Source organism: Lagopus leucura, unplaced genomic scaffold (genome assembly GCF_019238085.1).
Source record: "Lagopus leucura isolate 7727_CA_CO unplaced genomic scaffold, USGS_WTPT01 Super-Scaffold_100002, whole genome shotgun sequence".
In the NCBI taxonomy this organism is placed as follows: Eukaryota; Metazoa; Chordata; class Aves; order Galliformes; family Phasianidae; genus Lagopus; species Lagopus leucura.
The window spans coordinates 2,619,987-2,634,203 of NW_024962263.1; positions in this window are offsets into that span (position 1 = coordinate 2,619,987).

Sequence of the window (14,217 nt, forward strand, 5' to 3'; positions counted from 1 at the left end):
CCTGAAGCAGTTTTAACAGAATGTAGACACACACCTTAAAATTCTTATTAAACTTAAATTACAGTTAGATTGTAATATTGAGTCCCCTCTTTCTGCAGGTCAAGTGGGTTGGAACATGGGGCCACATCCACACCAATGTATACATGTTCTCATCTCTTTAAGTCAAAGGAACTCTTCAGCAGCTAAAAATGCATCCCTGTAGTTTTCATATATCAGAAGTACGTTGAATCTGTATTTTCAGTATAAAGGTCATGATAGATGCTTAGATTTGAACACAAATAGCATTATGTCAACAGAACTTTCAGTGAAATTATGAAGAATTTATCGTAGCTGTTTTCGTTGCAAATGAGCACAGTGAAATTTGCTTCATAAGCAAATTGCCTAGTTGCAAAATTTTTAACTACTATGTGATATAAAAGATAGGAACAAAAATAACTTCAATTAGAAAAATTTTTAATAACTTCAAATACAATGACAATACATTTTTCTTATTTCATGCTGTAAAAAGAAGATCAGTCAACTGATTTCTTGTGTAACAGTCTTCCTCGAGCATTACTACTACTCAAAACTGTGCACTAACAATGCACTTAATTCATAGTTTTGGAAATTTTGTGAGCTGTATTCAGCACATCTTATTCTATATTTAGTTCTGACCTATCAACAGATAGTTTGACTTTGCTTTCCTCTAATTACAAGCTAGCCAATAATTGGAGCAGTTTTTTCTATACAGATCTTCTGTCTTCTAAATCTGTCAATGGTTGTGATTTTCTAAGAGTCTGAATGTACTGTAGTAGACCAATGATAAAGATTTTTTTTTGCTGTTCTGTGCATTCAATAAAGTTTTTCCTCTATTTCTTCAACAATTCTGTCATTTTCTTTTCTTCTCTAAACAATACTGCCCCCCTTGAGAAGATCTCTTTTAACAGAACAGAAGTTTGCAATTATCTTTAGAGAATAAAATTATTGAACATGTCTATCTTCCCTGTCTGTCTAGGTGAAGAGAAACAAAAGATTTTTATTAGTATTCATACAACCTTTGTCATAGAACTATTCTAAAACTAAAAATTTACTAGTAATACTAAGCTTCTGATATTTCCCCAAACATCAGCATTTTAACCACTGTTGCTTTTTTAATGATTCAGAAATTCTTAGATGCTAGCTTTCTGAAGAAAAAGTTTCTGGTGTCTTGTTACAAGAAATGCAACTCTATTTCTCAATTACATCATTTTCATGAGCATTTTCTGCACTCTTTCAGGAACACTGTGATTCCTGATGCAGCTACACAGACACACACATCCTTGGTGGCCTCACCAGTGACAGGATCCCTGTCCCTTTGAACAGTCGGCTGGATTCTTGATCTGCAGAGCTGGCAGACAGCTGGTAGGGTGGGTGTCCTGGGAAGCTAAACCAGCAGATTCCACATTGACTGATCCATACTTCTGTGGTTAGATGAAAAACTGCATCTCCAGAAGGCTAAATATATAATCAGAAATAGGGTAGAAAGAAGAAACTGTTCGTATTGTTATTTTTTGTGTCTCCTTGCTGCTGAGCTTACTTCACAGTTTGTAAGTCAAACCAAAATGAGAAAACTCCCCACTCTTTGCTCATAGACTTGATCCTGATGCAAGACACACATAGGGATCTTCAAGTGGCTTTCAGAATATCTTCCTGTCTTCACCTCTGAAGATCCCTTTCTGTGAGTAGATGAAAAAGCACACTCGGTAATAATCTTACGATTTATCCGGCAGCTCCCTTGCATCACATCTGCCTTGGAGAACCCCAACATTCAGTTTTGTCTTCAGACCGTTCTGTTTTACTGAAGATGCCATCTACCATTACTTCATCTCCTGAAAGCCAAGAATCACAAGATAAGCTGTTGCTAATGGTATACAGTAGAAGCTGGAAATATTCCATAAGTATGGCATGCTAAATTTAGAAATCTTCCAGCAGAAACTTACTATTGCATTGGCAAGGATATGAAGTCTATGAAGAAGCATAATTTGCCCTGGAACTAAAGAACACAATCAATTATACTTTTCATAAATATATCCCATAATCTGTGGGATTTCTTTTTCCTGTTTTATAAGCTTCTCATGCCCATTGAAGAATATTAGATGTTGCTACAAATAGGCATCTACAAACTAGGTATTTGCAGGTCTCTCGAGGCTTGTTCAATAAAACTGTGAATTCTTGCAACAGAAAAGATCAATTCAAAGATCTTACCCTACTGAAATACAAGAACTGACTAATGTAAGCTTCCCATTGTTAACAGAAGATCTTTTACATTTTCTTTTCAGTTGAAAAAAAACAAGTAAAATGTCGTGACAAGTGAAATGGGAATCATTGCTATTTTTTTTGTTCTTTACAGCAGCATAATAAAATTACACTGAGAAACATAGTAGTAAGCTTTTATTGTAAATACCTAAACTTTTGCATAAAATTTTCTGTTAAAACTTTGATTCTAGTAATGAACACTACCTATTTCTGGTAAGCATTCTTTCCCTTTCAAAAGGGAGAACTTAAGTTCCTTTTTTATTTGAGGGCATTCCTGGTAGGTATTTTAAATATAGATATAGATTATATAGGCTAAAAAAAACCACACCTTTACATTTAACTCTAAAAATTGTATAGTACTGAATACTAACACTAAACATAGGCTTCCAGCAGAATTCTCTACAAGAGTTTCAAGAACTTTTCTATTTGGCAGCGGAAATCAGTAACATGAAAGCACACTTTACATTTTCCTGTATGGATTTATCTATTGCATGAAAGATAAAAGATTGACAAGGTTGATGGCTACAGACTATGTGGATGCTGAGGCCTTTGTAAAAGTGAGGAGGAAAAGAGGAGAGAGAATCTTGTTGCAAACATTAGTACAGAAAAGCTCCAGTAGTTTGAGCATTTGTCACTGAAAAGAAGCAAGAAGATTAATTAGGGGGGCGAGAGTATTCATGATGAACACAGCTCTAAAAGCATGCTAGCAGGTCAATAATGTCTTTGCTAGACTTTTGGTTTCTAATCCAAAACAAAGGAATGAAGGTAAACCATGATTTCATCAGCGGCAGTATTCCTTAGTAGAAGCACATGAGTTATACAAATAGTGATGCAGAGATATCTAGTCTTCTAAGGTAAGACTGCTTGGACTTCTTGTAAGTATATCAGTCATGCTGCATTATGACTTTTGAATAGACTGCAGTTTCACAAAGACTCTTAATATTTTATGAGTGTGGTAATTACTTAAATATCCATGGTAAAAAATAACAGGCAGCTCTTAATTTTCCTTACTTGCACAGGAACAACTTTTCAAGATCAAAAATGAAGAAAAGGCTTGCATCAGTCCACAACCAGCTGAGTTTGATGAAAGATTATGAAAAGATTATAATAATAAGGTACTTTAACCTAACAAGAAAAAAAACTAGATAGGAGTACATGAAATAGATTTAGCTGTTTCAAGCATCTAAACTCATTATCTGCTTCATCCTTGAATTCATGAGTTCTACCAACAGAAGAGTTGGTAGAACATAAGAACTTGACTTTAGCAACTCTGCATAACCCTGTCTCCCATAACATCCTTGTAATGAAGCTTAGAAATTGTGGGATAGATGAGTGGACAGTGAAGTGGATTGAGAACTGGCAGAGCTCAGAAAAGGTTATGGTCAGTGATGCAGAGGGTAGTTGGAAGCCTTAAGTAGTGGTGTTCTCTAGGGGTTGGTACTGGGTCTGTTCTTCACCAGCAGCCTGAATGAAGGGCCAGGCTCCACCCTCAACAAGTTTGCTGATGATGCAAAGCTGGGAGCAGTGGCTGGCACACTGGAAGGCTGTGCTACCATTCACTAAGGCCTGGACAAAACAGAGAGTTGGGCAGGGAGAAACCTGATGAGGTTCAAAAAGAGCAAGTCTGGCACCTGGAGAGGAATAACCACGTGCATCAGAACAGGTTCGGAGCTAACCAGCTAGAGATGAGCTCTGCAAAGAAGGACCTGCATGTTCTGGTGGATAAAAGACCACAAGCCAGCATTATGCCCAAGTGGCTAGGAAGGCCAAATGGTATTCTGGGATGCATTAAAAAGTATATGGCCAGCAGATTGAGGGTGGTGATCCTCCCCCTCTTCTCTGTTCTGATGAGGAGTCTGGAGTACTGTGTCCAGTTCTGGGCTCCCCGGTACAAGAAAGGCAATCTTCTATAGGGAGTTCAGCAGAGGGCTGATCTGGTTGGAAATTAACAAAAAACAAAACGAGTAATTTTTCATGTGCGTATGCATATGTTGCCTGATTTGCCTGATTCTGTAAAATGAAACAAAGGCTTGTGCACCAAATAACTAAAAAAAAGAAAAAAGAGAGAGAGAGAACATGGGAAAAAGAGAGTGGACCAATGTAGAAATGAGTGAAGAGGGGAGAAATCTCACCTGTCAGCAGCACTCCAGCTAAAACTTACCTCAAAACTATGGTCTTGCTTGCACTATGACAGCAAGTCTGAGCCCTTTTTTACAGCTGGATGTTGTTACTCTGTGATTGCCAGGATGCAGGTCCAGAGCCAGAGGACTAAAGTTTCAACTGTTCTTCTGCTTTTCAAGTGTGAACACAGACTAGCATAAGGCAGTTTTGCAGTTCAAAAGCAAGTTAACTGAAATGCATCTTACCTTATGATGCCTTAATGCATACAAACTGAAGCTAAGATTTACAGTAAGAAATGGGAATAAAATTGTTCTTGCAAGATAATCTTGCTGATGGCTACAAGGTGAGGTTCACTTTTCTCACTATGCTTATCTTGATAACTATACACTAGCACAATTTTCCTCCTTTTGATAATCTAATGTTCTATAGGCTTTCTGCAGTATGTTGTTGAAAATATATTTCAAGTGATACCCCACGAACCACCTGAGCACATTTAAATGCCATCTACAGCATAACAAACACCGATTTCCTGCTAAGAGATGTCAGAACAGCAGCAGCTACACTGTGTTATTGTACCATGATGGCAGGCTGCCAATACGTTCATTCACATTTGTAATTTCTGTCACTCGTGTAAAAGAGTAATAATCATGTGTTATTAGAATCAAATATTTTGATAAAATCTCAAATGCTTTTTTTTGAGATGGTTGTATTATCTTTCTTGAAGCTCAGTGATTTCTCTATTACATGGGCACTCAATAAAAATATATAAAGTAAATACATGGCTACACATTAATCAGTAAACATTTTTTCTACATCAGGAAAACCATTTACTGGTTACACACACACAAAATCAGCACCCTTCCCACATCAACTGTATGGTAGTTCTCACTTTATTTTGGGGTGGTTGAGTCATATCTTTTGCACAGAAAGCAGAAAATAAGTGCATAAAAATAGCAAATCCTATTTTGAGCTCAGACCACTGTAGATTTTTTAGTGAAGTGACAACTTTCAGTGCCTTTGAAGACCTATAACAATGTAATTGCTTAGAAAGTCTGATATTGTTACAGCTACTATGCAGATAATGAACAAGTGACATAAGATACCAGTGAAGTAGAAAACAAGGAGTTGTTGGCACAGCCCCCATGTCCTCTTCTCAGGACAATTAGAGACACCCTGCATTGTCAAAACACTTTTCAAGATTTATTTGTAAGCTTCAGCTAATCAATCTGTGATTACTATTGGCAAAGGAGAAACTGGATTTTCTAAAATATGTGCTTTACTACATTAGTTTATATTGTTCTATATTTATTTGAACTTCATGGCAAATAGATGTACAAAATAAAATTCTATCTGTGTTGTTTCAAACTTTTCCATGCTTTATGGAGGAATTCAAACAGTATCCAAACATATTCTACATAGATATTGTTTGCAGGAAAAGCAAGGACATTTATAATCTGGCTGTAATGCCTTAGCTCTTATTGCACCATAGTATATAGTAGTGTATAGTGTTTTCTTTATGCCAGTCCATCCTTTAGCATTTGCATCTGTCCCATAAGGAAGCTGAGGTAGAATACAGTAAGGGATATGCACACTGTTCTGAAGCACAACTCAATAGCAGAATTATTTTATTGCTATACATATAATTAGATTAAATGTTAATTGGTTTAAACCTAGATTAAACAAGCCTAGAAAACCTAAAACATCCACACTGTTCAAAATCTACATTTTTTTTTTCTCTACTGTAATGCCTACAGGTTTAATACATGCAGCCAAATATAATGCTTTTTTTATGATTTTTCCCTTTTTTAATGGGTTTTTACTAGTCAAAAAACATCTAAATATCTAAGAACTCTACTGTGTTTCTTAATCTCCAGTCTGTGGATGCAAAGGTATGGAGCAGCAGTGGATCCCCTCTCTGGCCACTTCTAGAGCCCTGAATCATGAATGGATATTAACTAACCATTTTCATGTTAATGACAATCAACTCCAATGAAGGATTTCAATTAGTACAAATACTGAAAATGTTTGGTATATGACTTTCCTTTTTTTTTTTTTCCTCTACTATCATTAAAGGAACAAGTCAGAGATCAATTCTAGCAATACTGCTTAAACAATAAAATTTCAGTTAAGACAGTAGCACTAGATTTACAGAAGAGTAATCTAAGTTCCAGTTTTCTTTCTCTACTATGCTCAATACTTTCCACAAAAACAATTTAAGAAGTTGTTTGGCACTTGGAGTTCAAATATATTACTTCTAGGGGCATGACACAAGAACTGCAATCACAATTAATGGCATGTCAATACATTTAAAGAAAAATATTGATGTCCAATGGGTAGTCAGGAACTTACTAGATACTATGATCATCTTTCAATGAATGCCATCCATCTAAACTGGGTACACAAATTACATCAAAGTTTTGGAGGAGAACATGCAAGAAAAATGTGGAGTAGTACTGAGTTAAAATATATAGAATAAGTAAACCAATATATCTCCCAGATACCTTTGGTAAATAGTCTCATGATTGATAAAAATAGCAAAAAATCTCAGAGGATTTTACAAGTAGTTGAAAGGGGGGAAGGAAAATCTTTCCTTTAATTTTGCTCATGATTCACTAAAATGAAAATAAAAGGTCTTTCCAACTCAGAGGCACATTTTCCTCATTATACACCAATATGTGAAATATAGCTGTGTTTTCAGGGTAGCATAAACATGTATTCAACCTCAGCAACCTCCAGCATGATGCAAAGGCAGTCTTTGGTATCAAAGTTTCACAAATGAAGAAGAACACCTAATTAGGTGTATCAAAATTCAGCGTTCTAATTTACAACAGGAGGTGACTGGCCTATAAAACCTCAGTTCTCTGGCTGAAACTTTCACAAATATGTTGGTGATTTCTATTGGCAGTATGGATAGTCAAGCCAACTAATAGAAAAAACTTTTTAAATTAACTGTGAAACTGAGTAAAATCATACTAGATATTCACAGACCCCAAAGTATGTCATCCTGCCCTGATTTATATCTAAGGCTTCATTAGCAGAGGAACACGCAGGGTTCATTCAGTCCACTATTTGTATCTTTGTCTGTGAAAACTTGTTTGCAGATTTATCTCAATGTTTTGGGACTATCAGACTGTCATATTTAGTTTTTCAAGAAACTGGTGAAGTGCTATGATAATCAAATTGAAATGCCAAGCACCAGGCAGGGAAAAGAAAGATTATAGCAGTTACATTAATCTCCTGGTGACAGCAGAGTTTTGACTTTCAAAATACTGAAGACGGTGAAAAGACTTCTGCAAAGTTTCCTATTTTCCTGGGATTTCTAGAATTCCAGGTTCTATGGAAGAGAATTTGAAAGCAAACAATTCTGATTAAGAATATTTGTCTTCTGAATCATAAAACTCACTGTCATATGTATTTCAATCACAGTTAAAAAATACTTTTATACTGTTTTAATGGAAAAGGATCTGAAGATGTCTTAAAAGGAAAGAAAGAAATGAAACATTTACTCAATTTAGAAAATTAGTTTTTTCCTCTACAAATTTCCAATCACTGAAAAAAAAAATCCCTTGTTCCTTTCCTGAAAGACTTCATTAAAAACGAATACTTTTGCCTCAAAGGGACAGGCAATGCTTCTCAATTTTAATATGTTAATTAATTGCCAGATTATAATTTCTATGGAATTAAATTTGAATTCCACATTAATATTGAATGAATTAACCAAGGCTAATTTAATTGTAATGAACACCAACACATTTAATTATGATTGGTTGCTTATTTTTTAAAATATTGCATAATAAATATTCTAATTTTCTGAGGATTGCTGTTGATAGCTTTCATTTTGTTTTATTTTTATATCAGCTGAAAAAATAACTCGAGGGCTATTTCTCACCTCATCTGGAAATGTTATTGATTGTGGCTGCTCTTTGGAAAAGCTGAAAAATATTCAGTGCTGGTTTAAGCAGTGCCAGATTCTGTGTCTTCACAGAATTTGTTGTAAAACTTGACTAACCAATTTCACCAAAATTACAGATACATTTCTAGATGTGAATTTCCATGGGAAAAAAAAAAAAGCAAAACAAAAGCCTTCATTTCAGAATAACAAAATCCACTTCCTATTTTGAAGGGGCACTTGTATGCTAACAGAAATAAATAAAATTAGGAAATAATTTTGGAAACTAAGTAAAATCCTTCATGGTGGTAATGCTGAGAGAGACCTGCAACTCTTCTGTATAAAACCTGCCTTCCTTAAACATTTTCCTGGTAGGTTCTTATACCTCAGTTTCAGTGATATCTGCAGCATTCTGTATCTTTTCATGTTGTTCCAATAACAATCAGAACAAAACTAGGATAACTTCACCAAGTAAAACACTTACTCCTGCTAGAGAAGGCTGCAGTATCTACCTTCACTGGTTGAAGAATAATCCTGGAAAAGACTTTTCATGGCCACTTCCCATCATTACTGCTGGAAATTCTTTTGGTGGCCCTGTGATGCGGTGTATGGTTTTTCACTGATCCTACTGAATGCTGAAAAGAAAATAAACCCAGATGTTTCCTGGGTTTATGATCTTTGTCTAACTATGTGGGGGAAGAAGGAGAGAAAAGACTATTACAACTGAAGACTTTACAGCCTTCCTGAACTCACAGGTGTCTTGAAGACAAAACTGAAAATATTGCTTTTTTTTAGGGCAGTTTATAACTGGATACAACTGTCAATATGCACAAGGATATTCCTGCTTATGTTATCAACAGTGTCTTTGTAAAGCAGCATATCTATTTGAGATATTCATTAGGATCAGCACTACTTAACTCTATAGCAGTTGGTAATTACTATGAAGATTAGTAATAAATTACTCATTCACGAAAGTATTTGCTACCAGAGAAATCAATTAGTGATAGCTAAATCTGATCTGACTTATTTTGAAAGTTAAAAAAATTGACTACAAACTCTAAAAAAAGCTGTTTGAATCCTCTGACATATGTGAAATGTCCTTTTAAAAATATACTAAAAACATTCTGCTTTCTTGGCTCAATCTTTGCTTATAACTACGGTGAGGATAAAATGTTATGAAACATTACTTATTGATTGGCTTAAGTGTATTCCTTAGAGCTCAGTAGTATAGTGTGATCATATCTATTCACAAAAAGTAGGGTAAGAAGATGCCTACCTCTGAACCTATCTTTATTATGTATGCAATTGTGTGGCTGCATAATGCTGTGTGTATGAGAAGTAATACTATACCACCCTGACGTGGGTTTAACTGCTGTATAAAAGAAGCCCATATTAAATTCACAGAGGTTACAAAACCATTAGCACTGATGGCTTTTAAGGAGTAAACGTTCACCATGACTCATACTTTGTTCATTTGTGCCATTTGGAAATTAAGTATTCTTAATTGCTGTAATGCACCGCAAGTTCCAACGCTTCTCAGCGACAGAGGCACATAATTCCCCTGTAATTTGAGTAAAGTATTCTAATTGATTAATTGAGTTTTCTTGTAAGATTGCACAGGAGTTTGAGATGCAAGAAGGTTATCCTTGTTCCATGTAACATAAAAATGCTTGAATCTGCAATGTTAAGTAATGTTATCAGTGCTAGGTGAAGCTACACAGCAATACAGTCTAAATGAGATGACCATTTTTGCTGGCAACAAGTGGCTTATACTTTACATCAAACAAGTATTATGGGAGGTGAGAGGAGATAAAAGCTTTTTTTCATGCCATTTAACATTTGCTGTCATCCTTGTTCCTTGAGCTGTCTATCATTTATACAATCAATTTTTGTTTTGTTTTTGTTTTACTTTGTAGTACTTCTCACTGCATAAAAACATGAAGCAGAAAAATCCTGACATAAACAAATGAATAAAGTAATGTACAGGGGATCCCTCAGTATTAGGTAGACTGCAAAAATGGAGAAAGAATTAGTGAGAAATAAAGAGGGGATGAGGGAAAGAAGGGCTCTCATGGGAAAGATATATATATAAAGTTTATTTTTCCTTTAAAACATGTTGTCCTTAATTAAGTTAGCAAAGCAAAATACTTGCAAGTCATGTCATCAGAAGATTTAATAGACTTGAACCTAGGCTACCTACGTGCTATTTCCAGTTGTGAAAAGGTAGGAGCTAAAATACACACGTGTTCTAGAAATAAACTGAATATTTAATGCTTTTTGTAGGATTTCTGTTACTGGTTTTAATCATTCTTCTTAGTAAAGTGATGGTTTGTCAGTCATGTTTCAGATGACAAGTGTTAACATTTCAAGCGGATCATGTTGTAAACTGTGTCACGTGAAGTTAATGATGTCAAAGTTAACATAAAAATAGTAAGCTATGAATAAAACTTTCAAAGGCATTTCCATCTGTAAAATAATTACATATTTTGCCTGTGCTTTAGCCAAAATGTTCTATTGCATTGCGTCCCAAAGTGGGGCTTCATCAAGAGCACAAGGTCATGCCTATTCCCTTTCCCACATTCTCACAAGCCCAGAATTGTGAGGAACCTTTTGCTCCCCTCCCTTCAGTATTTCGATTAAGGATGTGGTAGAGACACTGGAAAATTCCTCCCTGTTCATTCATTCATTTTGTATGAGCAATTATGCTTTAAAATTACTTAAGGCAGTATCACAAAGTGATTGAGTTGTTGGACAATGCCAATATTTTGTTCATAAGGCATTCAAAGTTTGACTTGCCATTTTCAGTGTATGATGAATTTGGATTTGCTGGAAAGCATGCAGGACCCATTTCTCAGGACTGAGCTTTGAGGAAGGCTGTTGCAGAATTTTATTCTAGCTCAGTGCTCTGTGAGCCTCAAAGAAGACCGAGGTAACAAGTTATTTGAATTAAAGGTGCACGGTCAACTCTTGCTTTACTGCAAACATTTGATTTTCTCTCCTTTTCTCCATCTTCATTTTGTTGCTTGCTTTTTGAACTTCTGTATTTCTGAAAAATACACGCTTCTCTCCCTCTGCATGGAGTTCATTCCTAACGACGCCTGCCTCTCTGTCACACCAGCTCACAATTTGTATCACCCAATACACTAAGGGCCACAATTCATTTCAGTCATGGTTCAAAGCTATCCTGAAATAATCACAAAGTGACACTGTGAAATTACTGTAAAAAATTGTGCGGCGGTGTCATGACATTTTATAATTGAGATCTCGAGTACTCATAGCTATATCAAAGCCCATAAGGAAGAAGGGAAAAAATTGTATTTTGACAGACATAGCAGCTTGAGATGTGCAAGCAAGATTGTATAAAGTCAGCCATGCAGAAAGTTATCGGATGTTCCAGTTTGTGCCCCCATGAAATTGGCACAAATCATCTGGATTTGACTTCAGGAAGGTGGTTAGGAGTAACATGAGAGAGTAAACTAGGAGGTAATGGCCACTCAATGACTTAACCTATGTCACAAGGCAACTAACGTGTCAGCAAAGAATCAAATAAAGATGAATGAGCTTATCAGAGAACCATGTACTGCCTCATTGGGCCCAATTTAATTAACAAAGAAACTGTTCATATAGAAAGTTTAATAGAGCGACGACATACAGTAAGTGCTATAAAAGTAAATCAGAGCAAGACACAAACGGTGTTACAGGCATCTGCTCAGTAATGTTTTATCTCATAATACTGATGAAAAGCATGAGATGACCAGAATTACTTGCTAGAAAGTCCCTCCATCCCAGCTGTATACACCTGGTGGATAAAAGGCTGAGCTTACATGTAATTCAGTGGAACTGAAGCTGCTGGGTGTACAAACCAGCTATCTGGTGAAAATGGGCATTTTCATAGTCAGTCTTTTCCAGAGCTTTCTCTGTCTGTGTGATTCAGGATTCTGTTATTTAGGAAAAGAACTCCATCATGCTATAAGAAGAAGCATCTGCTATAAAAAGTCACTTTCCCTGCATGAGAATACTTCTATGGTTAAGAAAAATAAGTTGTTTTGGTGAGTGAGGAACTGAAAAAGTAAGCAAATTTAATTGCTTTGAAAAAAAAAAAAAAATCTAATGCACACAGAACTTTGAAAAGTGAGACTAGTAAATAAACAACAGTTAAAGAAAGAGGAGAAAAGAAGGGGACAAGAGGGAAGAAATAAAATGTAATATAAATCAGGTTTATTTAGCAAAGCAAAAAGTTAAGGTAGTAGCTTTAATTCCTGGGTTATAAAATTTCTATTCAGTGTTTCCTTTCACTTATCGTATTTCACTCTATATTACTTTTGTATTCTGAATCATCATGTTCCACTGCAAGGCAACATAGTTTAGCACTACTCTCAGCCTTCATTTGAGTAGGATCAGGCCTATGGCAGAAGAGGTATTTCTCACTAGAACTGTTGTATGTTAGCAGAGAGTATGAAATACAATTATAATATCACTATATTTATAGAAAATCATCATCAGTGTAAAATGATAGGAGGAAAAACCCTTGCTTTCAAGTAGTGAGCACCTCCACATATTGAAAATGCTGATGTATTCTGAGTACCTTATATTTCATTGCTGGGAGAAACTGCTGATTTTAGGATAGGAGTTTGGAAAACCAAAGGAGGCAAGCAAAATAAAACATTCAGGCAATTTTATCTGTGATTTGGATTCCAAACTTTTTTTCTTTTCTCATTTTTGTTAAACCATCAGCTCAAGTAAAAGCTTCTCTCTGCTAATAATTCCTCTAAATGACAGCAGCAGAAGCAGTAGCAGCTTGCATCTCACTTTTTAGTTAACATAGAAGGGATCCTTTAAGAAGTAGTAGTACATTTTAGTATTTTTCTCCATCATTGTCACATACTTTTCTTTGGGTTGAGCCAGCAGAAACACCATTTGTATAAGCAGTCTCAATAGCATCTAAAATTTCCCAGGAGAACGATTCTTCTTCCTTTCTTCTCAGGCAAAGGAGTATATCATAGAGAATATCACAAATACAGGTCACTGAGAAGTTCTGTAACAATTGCAAATTAGAAGAAATTAATCTAAACAAAACAAAACAAAAAAAATCAAGTCCAAATTTTCTGTGAGTACCAAGTGCTCTTGTCTTGCTGCTTGTCCAGAGGCAAGTAGCTGGGAACATTCTCCACTGTGGTTCTGGAGGCACATCCCTGAATCTTTTATCATCATTTTGTTGACTAAAATGAACCCTGCCTTACAGTCTGCTGGAAGCACAGAAAGTGGGTAGGAAACATCTCTTGAGACTTTAAGAAATGTGGCTCAGTCCTCTTCTGCACTCACACAAGAAGTGTTTCTGTCCACTCCTTGTGACTCTTTGGTCTTTTGATTAAAGGAAAAGTGTCACCTACTATTTCATCCTCAAGGGTAAATCACTTGCATGTGTAAACTGCATTCAGACAAACAGTAGCATTTTTCACTGCCTGAACTTTTGCCCTACTGTCCATATAGCACCATGCTCACCTGCAATCCAGTGGGGCATAATTACCAAATCAACAGTGGTTTATATGTGTAGTTTCAATACACAGGAAATCATACTTATCCCAATAAGGAAATCCTTCCTTTTTGCATAGCTTAACCGTGCAACCACAAGTTTCTTGCAGCATGGCAGAGGTGAGTCATGCTTACAAGTTAAATAATTTCAAATTTTAAAAAGTAAAAGAAAAAAACAACAAACTAATGCTTATTGCAAATAAAGTAGGTTCTTTAACAAAAAGACTCTGAGCACCTTTAAAAATATTGGCATTTTGTGTAAGTCTAGAAGGTATTATTCACTAGTGAGTTGAGAAAAATAAATGAGTAAGAGTAGATGAAGTAAAACTATCTTCTGTTCAGAGCTGATGTAAAAAAGAACATATGATGCATTTTGCAAGAATCTCTTTCCTCTTAAAGAT